Source organism: Cryptotermes secundus, unplaced genomic scaffold (genome assembly GCF_002891405.2).
Source record: "Cryptotermes secundus unplaced genomic scaffold, Csec_1.0 scaffold2162, whole genome shotgun sequence".
In the NCBI taxonomy this organism is placed as follows: Eukaryota; Metazoa; Arthropoda; class Insecta; order Blattodea; family Kalotermitidae; genus Cryptotermes; species Cryptotermes secundus.
This window is the reverse complement of record NW_019745118.1, coordinates 97,322-102,766: the sequence shown is the minus strand read 5'-3', so window position 1 is coordinate 102,766 and position 5,445 is coordinate 97,322.

Here is a 5,445-nt window from a genome sequence, read left to right as displayed (position 1 = left end):
AATAATCTGTTTGTGATATTGTGTTCGATAAGTGTTCGATTATCCTATTATCAATTCAAACTTGTATATAGTCACTCGAACGAGTCACGGTATGTTAGACAGCTCAGTAGCTGATAGAGATAGCCGCACCATAGCTCAGGCGGTTAGTCACCGGCTTCCCACCGTAGCGGCCTGGGTTCGAGCCCGGGTCTGATGATGTGGGATCTGTGGTAGACAAAGTTAGCTGGAGAATATTTTCTCCGAGTACTTCGATTTCCCTGCCAAACTTCATTCCACCAATTGCTCCTCAATCACCACCATCTATCATCTGCAGCTGGTACAATAGAGTAGAAGGGGCCGCAGTACAAAGTGGACTCAATTTCACCCCACTAAGAATAGGTCTAAAGAATAAAATCAGAAGAACATTGATAGAGATTTGTATTCCGTCTCAAGTCGCTTATGGAAAGACACTTGCACAACTCAGCAGGTGATGGATTTCTGATAAACAGTAAGTTTATCACTGATGAATGCCACTGATGTTAATACTACGAACACACAAACACTTCAAATTCATGTCTGTTACTCCTGAATTAATCTAAGTATTATATTTCGATGATAAGGAAACGTAACGAAATGTCATTACTTACGCAGTTGTAATTTCACTAACATAAGAATAATGAATTGGCTTCTTTTAGTTTTCAGTTTTCTGTCTTGAAGTTGAGTTTATGGAATTTAATCACAAAAAGCAGTTATAACTTCAAGATATGAATTTGTAAATATGGAAAGTGAACGTTTACGTCAAATGTCTCAGGAAGTTCAAAATGAGAGCAACGTCGAGTGAACTTGCAGAAATATTGAGTATTTTTAACCGGAGTTTTTAGTTCGCAGACGTCATATGTAAACTAAAAATCCCCTCTTTCTGACTGACTATCTAAAGGAGAAATTTTATCCTAGCCGTCGAAATAAGCTAATTTATTATTTGCCATCCTATTTATGCAGAGTTGTTTCCTTTCGCTTACTTTGTCAAATGGTTATCATTGAAAGAATATGATACGTACATTACAGAGCAGAGTTTCCACTGTGGGGATTGCTTGCTTGTAACTGCCAAGCTGCTCATTTTAGGAATGTCCGAGACAAATGAAGCCTTCTTTGCAGAGTATCTATTTCATTGCTGGAGTGTAATATAAAAAAATAAATCCAGTACAATAAGTCATGTAACCTCTTAACCCTTGCAGATAGATGAAAGCCAAGAGACGAAAGAGCAGGTGACTGTGACTACATACCAACAGCTGAAAAAATTAAATTCAATTCAACAATATTGCCGAATGATTTAGGAGGTTCGTTGAGTGATTTTTGTAGTAGCGCAGTCGGTATAGCGTCTGCTTACGGGCTGAATGTCAGGGGGTCAGGTTAGAGTCCCGGTAGGGTCAGAATTTTCTCTTCATCATATCGTCCATACCTGCTCTGAAGCCCACTCAGCCTCCTATTCAATGGGTACCGGGGATCATTTCCCCGGAGGTAAAGCGGCCGGGGCGTGAAGCTGACCACTAATCTCCAGCTAGTGCCGAGGTCAAAAATATGTGGTACTATACATCCATTCCCTTATATATCATCTTGACGTAGTGCTTAATTAGTTAAGTACAGGGATGACTTTACCTTAAATGATGATTAATTCGGCCTTCGACTTCAGAGTGCATTTATGGGGTTCCTTTAGTTCGCAGAATGAACATAGGGCCGTAGCACGTATCATTGTACGGCCGATTATATTAATTCAGATTCAGTGAGATTTCCTGCAAGTAGGAAGAATATTAGCTAAGTAAATAAGTTATTATTACCAGTTATAATAGCCGGAGGTTAAACACATCTAACAAGCGAGACCGGCATTGGAGTCACCTCTAATCCTTACAACCTATCTCGTTAAGGTTAACCTGAATTCATCCTGTTATGTTTCTTCTGTGTCCTAAATAATAGAACTTCCTTTATGTTTAAGATTACTGGGATTCTGGACCTTGTCTAATATTCCCAACATTACAAAGCCTTTCATTATACACGAAGGCAAGGAAAGTTCTGTAATCTCGTAATACCGTAATAAATGCAATATACCACCGTCACAGCCCTCACGAATTAATTATATTTGATTTCCTCACCAAAATTCTGTATGCATGTCTGTAGTCACTTCCTCTCTCTGTCGTTCTTCTTTGATTTTTTAACAGAGCTTTCACTATCGAGATTATGTAGCGTTGCGCGCAGGACAAGAATCTGGGCGGAAGTGGTCGGTGTCTATTCGGGTAATCTCCCACAAATTTCATGGAGGCACTGAGGAAAACCGCGAAAAGTTTCGACAAGGCAAGCCGGTGTTCCGGCAGGGAATCGAACTGTGCACAATCCGAATACATGATTACACCAACTTGTTCGATCAAGCCAACCGTATTCTCCTGTAATCCCATCTGCTACAGCCCTGGGTGACGCATAACACACGGCAGTCTTATTTATGTAACTATTCACAAAATCCCTCCCCCATTCTATGCTGAATTTTCAGAAACAGAAATTACATTCTGGTATTCTACATCCATTTGGGTCCCTTGTCACCACGGCATCGCCCGTCCTCAGGTTGCGGATGGAGGAGACGCCCTCCAGTTTTTGGGGAAGCTGCAAATATATTGAATAAGCAGTAGCGGACAGCCGACAAGGGGTGGCACTCCAGCTTGGGGATTGGGCGTGGGGCTAACAACTCCTCACTGTAAAAATGATTATGTTACGAAAATGAGCACGAAACCTCGGACCTGGAATGATCAAGTCAAGGAGGATGAGGTGGGAAGGTCATGTAGCACGAATGAGGGAGACGAGGAGTGCATATAGGATTATCGTTGGAAAGCCAGAAGGAAAGAGACCAAAGGGAAGACCAAGGAGCAAGTGGGTGCACAATATTAGAATGGATCTTAGAGAGATAAGATGGAATGGTATGGATTGGATAGATCTGGCTCAGGATAGGGACTAGTGGAGGGTTCTTGTGAACAGGTGATGAACCTTCGGGTTCCATAAAATGCTAGGAAATTCTTGAGTAGCTGCAGAATTGGCAGCTCCTCAACAAGGGCTCAGCTCCATGAGTAAGTAAGAGTAAGTCTACATCCATGGAATTGTATAATATTTATTTTCATTAAAGTTACTTTTGAAAAAAGGCAAAAAAGTATAGAATATAAAAAATGCATACAAAGACGGGAAATATTTACATACGAAATTATTTATGGGTAATGTGGAAAAGTTCAAGCACTTCTTCATGCAGGTCTGAAGTCAATGGAGGTATGATGCCATGAATTATTAATCTCAGCATTAATTAATTCCGAGTTCTGGGAAAACTGAAAAGCTATAGAAATTTTTTACTGCTTACAAGGTATAAGGGAACTTGACAGGCGTTTGACGGCATACCCCAAGAATATTATTTCTCATGTTTCACCTATTTCCTCTTTAACAAACATTTTGGAACAGTGGTTCTCTAGCAAAAATAAAACCAATAGTCGTACTGAAATGTTATAAATTCGTTTCATGGTAGCAAAAAAACTTGCGTATGTAAAACAAGTCATGTGAAAATTTTTGATAATTTACAACCGAAAGAAAAGTGAAAGAAGTATTGTCACTATACTTTATAACAACTTACTAAATAGTAATATACGCATTGGACGTTTTTCCACACACAACCCAAACAGATTTTCATCTATCAGTTTGCTGATTTCCGTACTTCTTGTTCAAGATACGAAAGCGAAAACTTGCAGGAGTGTAGCAAATCATTTGCCCTCTACTCAAAGCAGAGTGACGCGTTTAATTTGCATATTGCCTTGTGCTTGCCAGGTAAATTAAGTGTCATCATCATCTTCATCATCATTATTGGCAAAACAGCTCTTTTTGAGCCATAGCCTTCCTTAAAATATTCTGTTTGCTTTGTCTTCGATCAGACCAGTTGATTTTTAATTCTTTGGGTTTTACAATAAAACTTTTTTACGGAGCGAAGTTGTGAGGCTTGCGTCCAGTTCTCAACCTAGAGGAACAGGTTCTGCATTTGTTTCCGTCAGTGACAATGTCCCAGTTATATTCCAAGGACACCGGATTCCGTCTTCTAGGAGTCGTAGAGCTACAGTAAATGTATTCTAACCCACCTCCACATGGGGTCTAATGAGGAATATTACTAAATTTTGTAGAGTGTAGGCCTATATCAGTGCCTTGAAGGAAAAATAAATATGAACTACTTGTTTACACTCTCAGGCCGCGCCACAGCTCAAGCGGTTGGTCGCTGGCTTCCCACCGTGGCGGTTCGAGTTCGATCCCGGGTCTGGTCAAGTGTGATTTGTGGTGAACAAAGTGGCGCTAGGGCGAGTTCTCCCCGAGTACTTCGGTTTCCCCTGCCAATCTTCATTCCACCAAATTCTCCATCATCATAATCACCAGGGGCAGGCTACAATAGGCCAATCAGTGGCCGCCGTGCCGAGTGGCCCTAGTTTGACTCCACCACCCCCACTAAAAGAATTAAAAATATATATATAATTTACACCCGCAATTTCAGATTTCTCGCCTTAAAAAACAATAATTTTCGAAATATTCCATAGAGTTGGTAACATATATTTCCTTGTTCTGAATTCTTTCGTTAATTTGTTCGTTCGTTCTCTTTTCCTCTTCTTCTTCTTCTGTTCACGACTTTCTCTACTGCAACAGGGAACAACGATACTGGAACCAAAGTTATCTCCATGAGGCAGCATTACCGCTCCTCTTTTTAATCACGGAAGATATTAATGAAAGGACTGAAGAATACTTCCCTTTGCGTGCATTTCTATTCTAACACAGCGTGTGTACTAACACTGTAGCTAGGTAATACAAATCTATATAGAGCAACAATAAAAAGAATTCTGTTCAACTCACGGCCAGGACGTCCAGCGTGCAGGACTAGGGGGCAGATTTTCATGAAATGTGCACTGTTTGCACTTATACAAGAGTTAATGACTACTATTATTCATTACTTTTCACTATTATTTTTTATTATGTCTCCAGGATGAACTTCTCGGTTCACTTCGGTTTTTCTAGATCTTACACATTCGGTAGGACTCCTTGGGCGGGTGATCAGCTCGTCTGAAGGCCTCTACCTGTACACAAACACAGAAAAACGCACACATGCAAACTAAACATCCATGCCCTGAGTGGGATTCGAATCCACGATCCCGGTTTCAAAGCGAGCGAAGACAGTACATGCCTTAGACCGCTCGGCTATCGTGACCGGTGGATGAACTTCTTACTTAAACACAAATATTATCTACGTCAAATTAGTCGGGTGTAACCTCAGAATTTCTCACTGTGGCCATAAATGTAATCGATTAANGGCGTATATCGCGACAAATAAATTCTCGACGTATTCGATGTAGCGAATTTTATTTCACATTCGCTCATACAATCACCCAAACTACCATCTGACGAATACTGCTA